At 47.3% G+C, this 16,415-nt stretch overlaps 1 protein-coding gene across 20 annotated transcripts in view; it reads left to right on the forward strand.

Annotated features, from left to right (window-relative positions):
* The window catches only part of Cnih3 (cornichon family AMPA receptor auxiliary protein 3), a 202,967-nt gene that overhangs the window by 13,964 nt on the left and 172,588 nt on the right, over window positions 1-16,415 (forward strand). The gene's annotated exons all lie outside the window — the stretch shown is intronic.

Raw genomic sequence — 16,415 nt, forward strand, 5'->3', positions numbered from 1 at the left:
CCACCCGGAAGACAGCTGGCGGGCGGGCTGGCGGCAGGTGGATGGAGGTTATCGAGCCACCCCTCCCCCTCCGCTGCTCAAGTAGCCGAAGAAACTGTTCCCTTTTATCGTCTTTGCCACTGGGTGTTTTCTGAAGTAATTTAAACACTGGCAAACCCAAGCCTCCCATCCTTTCTCTAGCCATTGAAAGGAAGCAGCAGACTTAAAAATCATCTGAGTGGCGAGGACAGGGCCAGGAAGACGGGGAGGGTGGAGGAAAGGGTGAGACGATGGTGAAAGTATGTGGTTTGGCGGGTGGGACCAGGCTCGGGTGATGGGCCGAGACCTGCGGCAAGCGAGGGAGGAGTGCCCAGGCATGGCTGGGTGGCGACCTCAGCGGGCAGGAGGCTCCGGGGAGGGCGCGGGGCGGGGACGGGCGACCTGCCAGGGCCTAGTCACCCCCAACTCTGTGGGAGGAGGGCAGGAAGGAGGGCCGCCTTTATTCTGTATTAAAATTCTCTGCTCTACCTAGGACACGGTGTTCTAACCTTGCATGGTATTCGATCCTGTGCAATCAGTCTGCACTTGCCAGGCAGAGTCTTAGGACCCGGGGCCTCACACTCTGCTGTACACGCAGGGCGGAGGCTATTGAGCCTTCCTTCCCCCCTTGCTGGCTTTGGTTTTCCTCCCCAAGGCTTTCCCTTCTGTCTGACACCATCCCACCCTTCCATTTCCTTCCTCGGGTTTGGGCTCTAGGAGCTCAGAACCCGCCTCTCTGAATTCCAGGTTCTAAGCGAGGAGGTATCACCAGTCTGAGGCAGTACCATCCCCAGGGTGTCAGGACTCAGGGGGCCCCCTACACAGGGTGGGTCTTCTCTAATCTTGTCTCCACACAACCTGATGATTGTACAGGACAAGGGGTGCTGTGTTTGGTAATCTGGAATATTTCTTCCCAGGGCTGTCCGGGTGTGAGCCGCAGCTGTGGAACTTAGATAGACCCGGTTTTGGGTGTGTCTACCCGAGGTCAGTGGCCTGCCGCCTCCTGCAGGCTGTCTGTGCTTCTCACGTCTGGGAGTGGAAACCCGGGTTAGCCATGAGCAGAGTGAACCTGCTACGGTCCATACTCACTCAGAGCCTCTCCAACCTGCTAACAGTAACTTGCTTGCTTCGTAGGTTGTTTGGGGACTGCGGTTAAGCGAGTTTCTTCCTGAATTAGATCTGGGCTCCAACGCCACTGTTGCCACATGACAACTGACCTTGGCCTCTGTTTTCCAGCCTGGGAGGGACAGTAACAGAACCACCCTCATTGGGCCCGAGGTGAACTCAGCTTGGTGCAGGATTTATAAGTTGCCCAACACGGGTTGCCTGTTCTCATAGTGAAACGGGACATTTTTGTGCAAGTAATTTGTAAACTGTGGTGTGTTCTTTAGAAATGTAGGTGGTTACTCGAATGCCAACAGGGTGAAATTCTGGGTTCCTGCTCCATTTTCTAAGGAAAACACACCCCCTAATCCCGCCCTGGGCACCCTAGAAGTTCACTTCCTCTGCACTTCTGGGACCTCTGGGTGGGAGAGGCTATTCATGTGATCTCCTTCTATTATCCACCCCTCCCTCTTCAGTTCACACCCTTTTCCTGAATCCTGTCCCCCAGCCTCTCTCAAAACAGAGAGTGACCCACTAGGCCCATCCTGCTTTTCCTAGAGAGCCCAACGCAATCCTCCCTAGAAGTGGGATGTCACCATCCCATCCCATGAAGTCTTCCTCTGAGTTCTCCTGTGATAGAGTAGTAAGTAGTCCTCTATGCCAAATCACACTGTTTGACTTCAAAGTCTACTTGGAAGCTAGATGGCACAGCCCTGTAACCCCAGCACTAGGGAAGCCCTGAGACAGGAGGCTCATGAATGCCACACCGGGTTGTGTTACAAACTTTCAGGCCAGTGTGAGCCATGTTGCGAGATCGAGATGTCTCAAAGCAAAACAAACAAGAAAACTAAATACAAACCCAAGCCCACCCAGAGCTTTGTGGTGTTAACAGCCTTGCTGAGCCTCTGTTTAATCATCTGGAAGGATGGGAACCAGCAGCAAATGTGGCACTGCTTTGCTAGAAGGAATTGGAGGAGACTGCTTTCAAAGAGGCAGTGTGAAGGGTCAGGTGTGGGCAGGGGCACAGTGCCTGGCACAGCACGCCTGAAGGTAGGTCCAGTCCGTACGCTGCGGGATGCTTTACGTGAATGTCCTACCTCCCTGGGAAGAGTATGAGCCCTTTGAAATAGACATGCCTTCTTACGAATCACAGATCCTGGTGCATGCGCCTTGGGTTCTCAGTGAGATGTGACCTCATCCCCTCCATCATGGCTCTCTGCAAATGCAAATATTATGTAACAGTAACAACTTGCCTCACGTCTCTGCAGGGGTAAGACTAAGACTTCCGGAGTTCTGGAGTTCCATAGGTGCCAGGAACTTTCCCTGCTATCTCAGTGAACTTGCACAAGAACATCACATTTCTGGGGCAGACATAAGTATCCACTTGATCATTGAGAACACTGGAGCTCAGGGAGATTGACCAGAACTTGGGCACTGGGAGGACTGGGTTGATCTGTCTCTAAGATTGTTTCTTTTTTAGTTTATATTGTTTTGCCTTTCAAGACACATTGTAGCCTCGCCTCCCACTCCGTGTGTGTGTGTGTGTGTGTGTGTGTGTGTGTGTGTGTGTGTGTGTGTGTGTCTTAGCCATACCACACAAACCACTGTTGGTCAGTAAAGTTGATAAGCTGATTATTGATTTTTATAAAGTCTCTGGGTACAAAGGAGTTTGCAGAGACCCAAGCTCTAACTGTAAGCTCTTTGATCCTGTGATCTCTTGCACTAGAAGTCTGGTTATTTTCTTGAAATGATTGGCTTTAGGGTTTAATCTCTCTCGTTACTGGTAAACCACACTCCCCTTTATTCCCCCAGAAGTTGGCAGGAGAGGCCCATAGGCAGGTTCTCTCTATTTTAAGGACTCTTGATTACAGAATTTTGATCTTTTGGGAATGAATCTCTCAGGGCTAGTGAATCTTTAAGGGATGAGTTCATTTATAACAAAGGCAGCTGGTGTTAAAGGAAACCAGGTAATGGCCTATGAGTGTGATCATCAGACAGGGGCCACACTCTGAGGGCCGTACACACGTGTACTGGTACACACAGTTTATCTCTTTGTTCAAGACTCCGGGCAGTGAGAAAGCCAACATGGTTCCTGTAGTCTCTGCACTTCTGCTGTTCAGCCCTGCTGTTCAGCCAGCCTTTGCTCTGCCATCCAGTAGGCCTGTAATGCCCCGCTGGCTGTGGCAATAGAGCGTCTGCCCTGAGCTGCCAGTTCTACTGGGGTGTGGGGGTAAAGCGCCCAATGTGACCCTGTGGAGCATTTGCAGGCGGGGACGGCTGCAGAACGAAGAGAGCATTGTTTCTAATTAGCTCTGATTAATCCTTTCGGGGGACCCAAGCAGCCTGTGTGCAGCTGCCACCCTTAGCAAACGAACTTGGTTGTCTTACAATGGTAAGAGCCTTTCCTGGATTGAACTTTTATATAGGTTCACCATATAATCAGATTATGCCCATCATTGGACCAGAGAGAAAAATGATCACAATGGAATCCTCACATAGCTCATTATCTCAACAGGAAGTCCTCTTTTGCATAAACAAGGGAAGTACCAGGCGACAAAAATATAACAAGCACATGTACTACTACCAGGCCAAGTAGAGGGTTGGTGAAACAGGGCAGAACACGAGTGTATGAGGCTAGGCAGATCAGCCTTGAATCCTGAGCCCGCCACTCTATGACAATAACCTTGGGCAAATCAAGCACTCTGTCTGTGCCCCAGTCTTCCCAACTGCAAGTGAGGCTGGCGTGAGTATCGCACGGGGCTTGCCATGAGCATTGAATAATATTTATGAGGCAATTAAAATGGTGCCTAGGCCACACAATAACTTCTCGGATCTATAATATATGTACCAGTACACCTCAACATTAGATGCTGTGTGCGTAGGCTGGAGGTCGGCCTTGAGTGTCTTCCTCTGCTGCTCTCCTGTGGGGACCAGATGGAGCCCTGAGAGAATGTGTGTTGTTGACTTGGGCATGGCATTATCAAGGACCCTAGAGCCTCAGAACCATGGGAACTGGCAAAGCCTCCCTCCGGTCTGTGTGTTGGCGGCATATGTGGAAACTAGGATTCTATGCACTTCTTCCTCCCTGCTGACTGAGAGCTGGGACTTCTCCCCTTCAGAGACCTCCCACCGAAGCTAGCTACCTCTTCTTCCTCTTCCTCTTCGGGTTGTACGACATAAAGTGCATCGAGTTTCCGGGTTATGACATTTAGGGGCTCCCTTTCAGAATGAGCACAGTCCGTCCAATCTCAGCTTTTCTGTGTGTGTGTGTGTGTGTGTGTGTGTGTGTGTGTGTGTGTGTGTCTGTCCTTTCATCATTCCCTGCGATCCCAGTCAGGTTTTCACAATCAAGCTATGCTGACCCAGTGTTCTTCAACTTATTTTTGGAAGCAGGCTCTCCCACTGAGCCCTTGACTCATTGTCATCCCCCCCCATGCCCCCTACCACTAAGCTACAGGGATCATTCTGTCTCTGCCTCCCCAGTGCCAGGGTCACAGACGTATGCTGCTGGGCCTGGCTTTTCACGTGGGTACTGGAGATCCGAACCCAGGTTCTGCTTATGCAGTAAGTGCTTTATTCGTGCAGACCCCTCCCCAACTCTTAATCCCGGAAACTCACCCTCATCCCTGTTCTGTAACAGGGCAGTGGCAAAAGGGGTAGCTGATATCTCATTCTGTGGTAGGGCCTGCCCGTGTTCAGAAAGATAGAGTTACCATCGAGGGGGACCAATTTATGGCTACCCCTCATACTTACATAGACCTGTAATCCCAGCACTCTAGGAAGCTGAGGAAGGAGGATCTTGAGTTCAAATCTTGCCTGAGCTTCACAGTGAAGCTCTGTTTCTACAAACTCCAACCAACGCCAAGCAGAGGAACAAGAAATGAGTTATGATTTCTCATTAGGCCAGTTCTGCAAGCATTCCCACTCAGAAGCTCTCTGCATGGCACCGCAGTGACAAGTCGGAGAGCCAGACCCAGTGCCTGCTCAGGAATTGCCGCTCTACAGGGAACTGGATGCTGCCCGGGTTGAGCATGATCTGCAGATCCAGGATGGCTCCTTGTCGTTTTGTAGGCCTTTCTCTCTGATAGCAGAGTCTATCCCTCACTCTCCAGAGAGGGTCCTTGGCCACACCAGCAGCAAAACAGAGGCATCTCCCTCCTCAGCTTCCATTTTCTGGTACTTTGTGAATCCAGGCCTGAAGTGTGCTTGGCAGTGAGGAAGTTTGTCCAACAGAAGCTTCAGGGCTGGAGATAAAACGTACCCCTCTCCTCTTTCCCTGTCAAGCAGACTCCATACTCTCTGAGTCTGCAGACATGTTGCTTTTTCCAGATGATGGTCATTAAAGCCAGATGTGAACCTCTTCAAACTCACAACCTGGCAGAGTCATGAGTGCTCTTGGCATTTACAGGAGTGAGCTCTCCTAGCGAAGACAAAAGTATTTGAGCTGGTGCAGTTGGGTTTTTATACTGTGCTTGACTGTGTGTCTTAATTGGAATTCCTAAGTAGTTTTCGTTTCTTCTTTCTTTTTCCTTTGAGATACAGTTTCACTGTGTAGACCTAGCTGGACTGGAATTCTCTGCATAGACGAGGAACTCTGCCTGTCTCTACCTCCCTGAGAGCTTCAATTAAAGGCATATGGTACCTTGCCCTTGCTTCTGAGGTGCATTTTAAAGTTAAGGTCATACGCTTCACTTCCAGGCTGTAGACTATGGCCATGGGCTATTATTCAATGTAGCAGAACCCTGTATGATAATATTGCTTATTAATTTCATTTCCATATTAAGCCCCCCAACCCCAGCCAAAATCCACTCAGGCCTTGTGCCTGTTTACTTTCTCTAAGTATATTTCTGATCAGATTTCTCTCTTTTCTGTAAAACCTCAACAACCTCTTACCGCTGTCTTCAGCCTCCTCCAGAGCATGGCTCAGTCTTTGACATCTATGGCTGGTCAAATTCTATCCATTCCTATATTCTAGCTGTGAGGCCTCATTTATTACAAGCCCATCCTATGTGAACTACAGTGTTGGGATCAGGGGGGTCTGAAGATAAACTTTTTGTTTGTTTTGTTTTTGTGACAAGGTCTCCTTGAGTAGCCTTACTAGCCTAGAACTTGCTATGTAGACCAGGAGGGCCTCTAATTCATATTTCTGCTAAGCTTCCAAGCTTGTAAAACCTGGATATAAATTAGGTTCTTATTCTGGAAGAGCGTACAGTCTCACAGTGGAAGCTGTCATTTGAGCGAAAGACAGAAACAAAAACGGGCTCTGTGGTAGAGGAAGGGGTGTCTGTTGTCTACTGTAGAACAAACTTTATGGTTAACAAAAGCCCGGTGACTCTCGGCCATGAGAATCCCTCTTATTCTCTTCTGAGTAATGGTTCTGCCTCAAACAGTGACCAGAAGGATCCCCCACGCGACTCCACTTGGATCCTGTGATCCATGGGGCTGGCGCCAAAAGGTTTGTCTATATGACACAGTGTGCGGTGCCTGTGCCAGACCTGTGCTCTTTCACTGTGGTTTGTACCCGTGTCTCAGCGTGGCCTGCTGCTGTGTATCTGCCTGAGGAGTGCCTCCATAGCTCCTTTCATCATCAGCCTCAGTGGCCCTGCAAGCAAGCCATCCTAGGCTCTAAGGGACTGGAGAACGTCCCTTAGAGGTGCCTCTGAAACCCCGTCTCAGGAAACACAAAGGAAGTCAACTTAGGGACCGACTCTGGGTCTTTGGGCCCGTCTACTCCCAGTTCATTTTTGGGTACTTTTACAGTTTGGGGCCCTCTGTCTTGGCCAATTGGCCCTGCTTCTCAGTTACCTTGCTTAAATTTGACAGCGGAGTACCAGACGTGCCCTTTCGGTCTGCTGAATATACTTCCTTCTCCGTCAATTCATAAAGCATTAGGAAGTAGCCTGAGGCATGGCCTTCTGGAGTAAATTTATCCACACATGACTTGCTAGGTTCCTTGAATGCATACTGTCCCCGCTAATGATGCCCCATGCCTCCTCCTAACCCTTCAGCAAGTGAGCCATCACCAGATGTGGTCCTTAACCTGTCACCAGCCATCTGTCAAAGTTAACCTCCCTTCTTCGTAACTTAACTTGCCCATGTTATTAGCAGCAGAAAACAGACTAAGGTGGAGAGGGGAGGAGTCTGCCCTAACCAGCAACCTTTACCACATGCGAAGGATCTCCGGCTTATCTTCCAGACATGGCAGTGGGGAGCCAGGATGGGGCAGGAAGGGCCCCAGGAAACAGCATTTCCAGGGGGCTATAATAAAATGAGGTTTGTCAAGAGCTGTGGACCGTGAGACTGAGAACCAAGGTTACAGAGGACAATCAGAACTTGCCATCCTTACAAGTCCTTCATCATGATGGCATAGATGGGTAGATAAGAATTTAAGATTGGGTTCCAGGACTGCACAACTAAAGCCCACGGATTTTGTGGGACTGTGGATTAGGGGGACTCTCACCGGGCTCCCCACAAATTCCCACGAGTGGCTGCTCTTCCCGACCTCATCCTGTGGTGGTGCCAGAGAAACCGGTGTCTTATGCCACTGTTAAGGCCAGCATTTTCATAAGCCTGGCTGGGTAGCAAAATAAAAGGTCAGAGGACATGGCCGTCCCTGAAGATGATCTCCATTGGTCTGTGGAAGGAGACGTCTTCAGATGGGGCTTCATGTGAGGATGGGAGGTTGGCATCTTGCCACACTGTCCCCTGAAGCTGGTACAGCCCAGCGTGTGGGGAGATGCCACCTTAGCTCTGCTCAGGTGGGAGCCCAACAGTCTCAGATGCATTCTCAGCTCAGCCTGCAAGTGTCCCTGTGAGGTCAGGCCAGGCACCATCTGTACCAATCTGTAAAGTGCTCTTCTGTCTTTTAGGAGGTGACAGGAGGTGCAATTAACTTGTGATGTCAACTGCTTAGAAGTCCCCAGACAAAAGCCACTGTGAGAGTTAGGGTTGCTCATGCAGAGTGAGGCCTGGGCTAGTGAAGCTCTGTGACGGCTGAGGGGGCGTGCTGATGTCACAATGTCACAGGAAGATAATCATCTTCTCCCAGCTTCTTCTCTGGAAATATCACTCAGGAAGAAATTTAAATCTAGAACTACACAGAAAATAAAATAATGACCAGCATGTTACCTTTCAACCCCTAATAAACAAATATCAACTCCTTCACAATTAACATTTACATTTTACTAGAATATGTGTGTGTGTGTGAGAGAGACAGAGACAGAGACAGAGAGACGGAGAGACAGAGAGAGAGAGACAGAGACAGAGAGACAGAGAACCTGTGAGAGGCCAAGGGAGAGCAGAGAGCAAACTGTGGATTAAACCCAGGGCCAGGTGACTGTTGGGAAAAAGCTCTACCTACCTTTGGCCCTTAAAACAGTCTTGCTAACAACATTCCGTCAATGTATTTTGGACTTCAAGAAATTCTTCTTATGATTAAATTTCAACTCTCTCTCTCTCTCTCTCTCTCTCTCTCTCTCTCTCAGTGTGTGTGTGTGTGTGTGTGTGTGTGTGTGTGTGACCCGTGCATGTGCATACAACAAACACATCACTGTGCCACTGCCTGCAGAGGCTGTAAGATTGTGTGGGACGCCTTGAGGCGAGAAGTAGAGGAGCTTGTGAGCTGACCAGTGTGTGGGAAGCCAGCTCTGGTTCTCTGGAAGAACAGTAAGCACCCTAATGGCCGAGCCGTTTCTTCAGACTGACCCTTGTTTGTTTTGAAAGAAAAGAGTTAAAACATTTGCACATCCCCGTCCTACTCCACCCTGCTCCTCATCTGGCCCATCCACCAGCCTCTCACCTAGGGTGACCACTGTCATAGATGTGTGGCTTCTGTCCACTTCCATGTGTGTAACAGACGATGAGAGTGGACAGTATGGGGTTGGAACCGTCAAGGCTGGAGACTGAGCCTTTTGCTTCTAATTGTGCTCTGTGGACTCTGTGAAACTCAGTCTCCCCATTTTTACTTCTCTTCTGCTGGGTAGGTTTTGACCTATAACATTGCTGTTTCTCTAGGGGAGAGTGGCAGATTGCTGGGCTCAATAAATGGTGGCAAATACCATTGGCTATTCCTCCCTCTCTCCCTCTCCCTCTCCATCCCCCTTTCCCTCTCCTCCCTCCCACTCCTCCTCTTCTCCCCCTCCTCCCTCTTTTCCCTCTCCTTTCTCCCTCCTTCTCCTTCCCCTCCCCTCCCTTTCCTCCTCTTTCTCTCCCTCTCCCCCTCCTTCTGTCCCCCTCTCTCCCTTCCTCCCTCCTCTCTCCTTCCCTGTCTTCACCTCCCACCCCCACCCGGTCCTCCTCTAGAAAGTTCCTGGAGAACAAGGACCCAGTCTGTAGCCCATATCCCTTTGTGCCATTCCTGGGGTCCCCTGGTCACTGCAAGGCTTACTGGCCGTTCCTTACGGGATGTCTGGATGCTTTGTGCGTCTGTTCAGGTCCCCTGGGATTAGCGTAGAAACCAATTCTGCTCTGGGGACACCCCAGAACTCTGAGGCTAGAGAAGAGTAACTGGCCCAAGAGGTCTGGAGTTTTTCTCCTAGGTCCTGCTTCTTTTTAGGCTCCAGGAGAGCCGTGTGGTGGCGTGGGAGCCAGACTCAGAGCCACACGGTTACGTTTGGTTTGAGGGTTCAGGTGCCTTTCCGCAAGATTAAGCTCTAACATAGGATCGCCCGCGGTCAACCTCCAGGGCACGGATGTCCGTCTCTGGCAAGGGACAGTAGGGGGCGCCAAACCCGCACAGTTGGCAGTGGACCCTGCCTGGCAGTGTCTGAGCCCAGAGGCATTCTCCCCCAGGTCCCCTTTTTCCCTGGTAACTGGACACTTCTTGTAGATTCCCACAGTGTCACTGTAGAGAACATTCTTTGTGAAAACAACAAACAGCCCCCCTGCCTCAGGCCTTGCCTCAACAGAGTAGCAGAGGCCTTCACCCCACAGACAGAACCGTTGAGTCATCTTAGATCCGTATTAGTTCTTAAAGTAGGGCCAGAGCCTCGGACTCCAGGGGCGAAGCTCCAGAGCTGAGGCGTGCTTGTCCAAGTCCCGCAGTTGTTTCAAAGGCTTTGCAATGTTTTCATTTGTGCACAAGCTGGGAATAGCTGTGGAGTTTTGGCCCTGAGCATTTAAGGCCTTCTAGCCCAGGCTGCCCTTAGCCAAAGCACATTTCTGAAACTCCACCTCCCAGTAAACAAACAAATCTAGCTATCTTACATTTACTTAGCATATTAACACCCATGCTTCTAAAAGCTACATAAAGACGCCAACTATCCAAACGTGACCTTAATAGTTTTGAAAGTTGTATATTAAGGTAAAGAATTAACATCGGGGTGGAGGAGATGGCTCAGCCTTTAAGAACCCGTGCTGCTCTCACACAAGGGGCAGCTAGAATAGAATACTGCTATGAATATTGTCCCGTGTAATAAAATAATACCAGGACCCTTTCCTCCTGTCTGACTGAGGCTTTGTAGCCACTGGCCAGGCTTTTTTATCCTCTCTCCCCACCCCCATCCCCCCAATGCCTGGGTCCCTTCCCAGCCTCTGGACCACTATTCTAGTTTTTACTTCTGTGAGCTCAGCATTTTTAGTGGCGTGAAAGATGCAGCGTTTGTCTTCCTGTTGGCTTAGTTCACTGAATGTTATGATCCTCAGGTCCATCTATGTCACATACATGATGGCCAGATTCCTTTTCACAGCTGGATAGTTACCCTATCCTGTGTATGAATGTAAATGTTCGCATGTACGGGAAAAGGGAGGAAGATGCTACACATTTTCTATGAGACATAGCCATTCAGATTATTTCCTATATGTCTGTCTGTCGGTCCGTCCATCCATGTGTCCATCCGTCCGTCTGTCCATCCACCAGTTATCCATCCATCCATCCATCCATCTGGTGGTGCTGGGATTGAACCCCGGGCCATGTGCCGCTAGGCAAGCACTCTACCAAAGAGTTATATCACCACTTGTATTGATTGATCATTATTTGTTAGAAACACTGAATCTTTGGATGTTCTGGCGTTAACCCCTTGTTGGCTGGGTATTCCCAGACCTCCATTCTGTAAGTCACCTCTTCCCTCTGTCAGCTGTCTCTCTTCTGTGGAGAAACAACCACTGTGACATCATTCCATTTGTCTAGTTTCGGTTTGATGCCTGTGCTTTTATTCCCTGCTTAACAAACAAACAAACAAACAGCAAAAAACAAAAAAACAAAAAACAAACAAACAAACAAACAAACAAAAACTCACCCAGACTACTGCCATAGGCCATTGGCCCTGGTTTTTTTTTTTTTTTTTTTAAATGATTTGGGGGTTTTACATTTAAACCTGACTCCATTTTGAATTCCTCTTTATTGTGCTGGGGGGGGGGGTTTGAACCCAGGGCTTTGCACATGTTAGATGAACATTTTCCACAGGGCTAAATTTCCAACTTATCGATTAGATTTTTGAGTCAGGTGGTAGTGACACCCACGCCTTTAATCCTAGCCTGGTCTACACAGGGAGCTCCAGGACAGCTGGGGCTACATAGAGAAACCCTGTCTCAAAAACCAACCAACCAACTAACCAACCAACCAACCAACTAACCAACCAACTAACCAACCAACCAACCAACCAACCAACCAACCAACCAATCATCCAACCAACTAACCAGCAAAAACCTGAAGGGCATGTATGTCCTTGGTACCTTTGTTAGAAATTATTTGCTGCGTGTGCTTTATTTCTGGGTTCTTTCTACTTTCCATCTGTACTGGCCGGTTTTGTGTGTCAACTTGGCATAAGCTGGAGTTATCACAGAGAAAGGAGCCTCCCTTGAGGAAATGCCTCCATGAGACCCAGCTGTAAGGCATTTTCTCAATTAGTGATCAAGAGGGGAGGACCCAGCCCCTTGTGGGTGGTGCCGTCCCTGGACTGGTGGTCTTGGGCTCTATAAGAGAGCAAGCTGAGCAAGCCAGGGGGAGCAAGCCAGTAAGTAACATCCCTCCATGGCCTCTGCATCAGTTCCTGCTTCCTGCCCGGCTTGAGTTCCAGTTCTGACTTCCTTTGGTGATGAACAGGAGTGTGGAAGTGTAAGCTGAATAACCCTTTCCTCCCCAACTTGCTTCTTGATCCTGATGTTTTGTGCAGGAATAGAAACCCTAACTGAGACACTGTCTGCCACCATTTCTGTATGCCAGCACCAGGCTGCTTAGATCACTGCAGCTTAGGGATGAGTTTCAGAGTTATGTCGTGGGGGTCCTCTAGCTGTCTTCTTTTTGCTTAAGATCATCCTGCCAGCTCCTCTTTTAAACTCTTTTCCACTGAAGATGTGAGCCAAAAAATGTCCCTGGGGGGGGTGATACTTATGAGGCTCACTGAGGGGATTAGGAAAGGTCCTCCCAAGCCCACTTTGTCCCCCACTGCCAGCAGCAAGCAGCATTGAATGTGACCTCATGACACGTACATGTGCATTTAATGTAATTTTGTGCCTCCATTATAGCAGCAGTGTTATGTTCGTTATAAGGCATGTGTTTAAGTATCGATTAAAAATGCAGTAAAGACAGTGCAAGTGTACTTTGTAATGTCTTGTTTTTTTTCCTGTCATTAACGAATATCTCAAGGGCAATTTATACTTCAGATTGGATTTCTCATTCCCAATATGCAAAGCCATATTTCAAACCGAGTTGGTAACTTACATACTTGCTGCTAACTTTTGAGACCTGAGTCCTTGTCACCATCATCCCTTGTTTTGTGACAGATTGAAGACTCGCCAGATCTCCCTTCCCCTCATGTGCCTTGTCTCACATATACTCAACCAGGATTTTTTTTTTAAAGAGGAAAAGCCTGTGTACTCCTTGCACATTTTGAGATGTTTGAGTTCTTAAGAACTAGCTCTTGGGTAGATCCACTTACTCAGGTTGTCTGTGAGGGTCGTTTCTCACTGGAGAGAAAATCAGGGGGTGAGGCTGCCACCTTCCCCAGAGTCCCTCAAGATCCTGATGGTTTGTAAATGACGACTATGGGACCAGGTGAAGCTGTGAAGACTATTGCTTATAGACCATTCCATGCTTCTGGTTTAAAATTTTTATTATTAATTTTTTTTAGTTTGTTGGGCATAGTGACACTGCCTTTAATTCTAGCACTCAGGAGGCAGAGGCAGGCAGATCTCTGTGAATTTGAAGCCAGTTTGGTCGATACAGCAACTGAGGCTCCGGCCAGCCAGGGATACACAGTGAGATACTGTTTCCAGACTTAGTTATTTTACAAAGCAATAGGTTTCATTATGACATTTTAATACATGTGTCCCACTGGTTTTTTTTAAAGATTCATTTATTTAATATATATGAATACACTGTTGCTGTCTTCAGACACACCAGAAAAGGGCAGCATGTGGTTATTGGAAATCAGACTCAGGACCTCAGGAAGAGCAGTCAGTGCTCTTAACCACTGAGCCATCTCTCCAGCCCTCACACTGAGATGTCTTTCTGGCCCTGATATGCATTTTCTTGATATTTAAGGTTGTGAAACCTTTTAAAATGTATTTACTGTCCATCTGTACTTATCTTTCCAGAGCTGTCTTCTTTATTTCATTACTCCATTTATTGTTTAGGTTGGTTTTATGGTATTTAGTTTTTTGAATATTAATCCTCTAAGGTACTATGTTGGCTAGTTTTTTTTTTTTTTTTTCTTCGTGAACTTGACACAAGCTAGAGGAGGGTTCCTCGGTTGAGAGAAGCCTCCATGAGACCAGCCTGTAGATGATTGATGTGGGAGGGCTCAGCCCCTGTAGATGGGGCCATCCTTGAGCCAGTGGTCCTGCCTGTGTGATGCCATGGGAAGCAATCCAGTAAGCTGCATTTCTCCATGATTTTGGCTTCAGGTCCTGCCTCCAGGTTGCTGCCTTCAGTTCTTGCCCTGAATTCCTTCACTAGTGGAAGGTTGCCTGAGAGTTGTAAGGTGAAATAAAGCCTTTTCTATACAAATTGGGTATGGTATTTTATAACATCAATAGAAACCCCCACTAAGACAGATGTATAGCTAGGTAAGATTTTTCTCCCATTCTGTGATTAACCATTTCTTTTACATCACAGATTTTTAAAAAAAAAATATTTATTTATTTATTATATTTAAGTACATTGTAGCTGTCTTCAGACATACCAGAAGAGGGCATCAGATCTTATTACAGATGGTTATGAGCCACTATGTGGTTGCTGGGAATTGAACTCAGGACCTCAGGAAGAGTAGTCAGTGCTCTTAACCGCTCAGCCATCTCTCCAGCCCTACATCACAGATTTTTTAAAAGTAAATTTCTTTTCTTTTCTTTTCCATATGTATGTGTGCCTGAGTGTATGTCTGTGCACCACATGCATCCAGGAGCCTAAGAAGATCAGAACAGGCATTAGATCCCCTGCAAGTGGAGTAACAGAGAGCTGTGAGCTGCCCAGGGGTGCCGGGAACAGAATCTGGGTTATCTGCAAGAACAGCCAATGTTCTTAACCCCACAGCCGTTTCTCCAGCTCCCAGAGAACCGTTTGATTTCATGAAATCCCGTTTGTCACTTCTCGTGTTACTGGGGCCCTTCTCAGAAAGTACTTGCCCGTATCTACATCTTAAATGTTTCCCCTGTTTTTCCGAATCTGTTTCTAGGTGTCAGGTCTTACATGAGGGCGTTTAATCTATTTTAAAATGATTTTTTTATAGGTTGAATGATAAGAATCTATTTTCATTTTTCTGTGCATAGATACCCATAGTTTTCCTAGGGCATTTATCATAGAGGAGGTCGTTTTTCTTGCTCTTTGGCACCTTTGTTGGAAGTGAGGTGGGTTTATTTCTGGGTCTGCTTTTCTGTTCCATCCGTCTACCTGCCCATTTTTGCACCAGTACCGTGCAGCTTTGTTACCATGCTCAGCGGTATAATTGGAAGTCGGGTATTGTGATCTATGCTCTTTGCACACTATTCCCTGTGTTCTTTCCATTTGGGATTATTCCGGCTCTTTAGTACTTCTGTGTGAACTTTAAGGTTGTTTTAGTCAGTTCTGTGAAGAATGGTGTTTTGATGGGGATTGCATTGAATCTAGAGGTTGTCTTTGATAATATAGACATTTTCAAAATGTTAACTCTGCCGATCCACGAGCATGAATTGTTCCTCCATCTTCTGGTGCTTTCTTTCTTTCTTTCTTTCTTTCTTTCTTTCTTTTCTTTTCTTTTCTTTTCTTTTCTTTTTTTTTCAGAGCTGGGGACCGAACCCAGGGCCTTGCGCTTGCTAGGCAAGCGCTCTACGCTCTACCACTGAGCTAAATCCCCAACCCCTTATGGTGCTTTCTTAACCTCTCTTCTTAGAGATTTAAAGTTTTCATTGTAGAGTTCTTTAACCTCCTTGATTAAGTTTATTTCTAGATTGTTTTGAAGCCACAGTGAGCAGGATTTTTCCTGGTCTATTTCTCGGAAGGTTCATTATCGGTGTTTAGAAAAATCTACCGAATATTGCGTGTTGACTTTGTGTTGTCCTGGAACTTTTTTGAAAGCATTTTTCACATCTACAAGTTTTCTAGTGGAATGTTTAGGGATTTTTAACTATAGGAGCATACATTATGAAAATAGCGATAATTTGGCCTTTTCTATTTGTATTCTTTCTTTCTACTATTTTATCAATGTAGCTAAGACTTAAAGCAATATGAAAGCTGAGAGGGCAGACACATGGTCTCATACAAAATTAATTCAAATAGAATCACGTCATCCCTCCAACCACTTTCACGTCTTCTTCTCAATTCCTCCATGCTCCCCTTTCTTCCTTTCAAATGTGTGTCCTCTTTTTCTTAGTTAATATATATTAGGGGGCTTGCCCATCTGTTGGTCATCATTTGTTGCTGAGAGCTTTTTGTTTAAGGGTGGCCTCTTGAGATTTCCTCCTTCCACACTAACGTGTCTATCAGTGTTGCCATTGTTTGGATTTTGTTTAGGTAGACATATTTTTTTTTTAAGATTTATTTATTTATTTATTTATTTATTCATTTATTATATATAAGTACACTGTAGCAGCCTTCAGACACACCAGAAGAGGGCACTGGACCTCATTTTAGATGGTTGCGAGCCACCATGTGGTTGCTGGTATTTGAACTCAGGACCTCTGGAGGAGCAGTCAATGCTCTTAACCACTAAGCCATCTCTCCAGCCTGGTAGCCATATTGTTATGCTGTCATGGGTGTAGTTTCTCTGTCATTTCTAGGAGGCACAATCATACAGCAGACTTCTCCTTCTTCTGGGTCTTACAGCCTCTCTACTCCCTCTTCTTGGTGTGCTCTGAGCCTTGGGTGCAGGAGTTAGTTGTAC

The sequence above is a fragment of the Rattus norvegicus genome, chromosome 13 (assembly GCF_021556685.1).
Source record: "Rattus norvegicus strain SHRSP/BbbUtx chromosome 13, alternate assembly SHRSP_T2T, whole genome shotgun sequence".
Taxonomy (NCBI): Eukaryota; Metazoa; Chordata; class Mammalia; order Rodentia; family Muridae; genus Rattus; species Rattus norvegicus.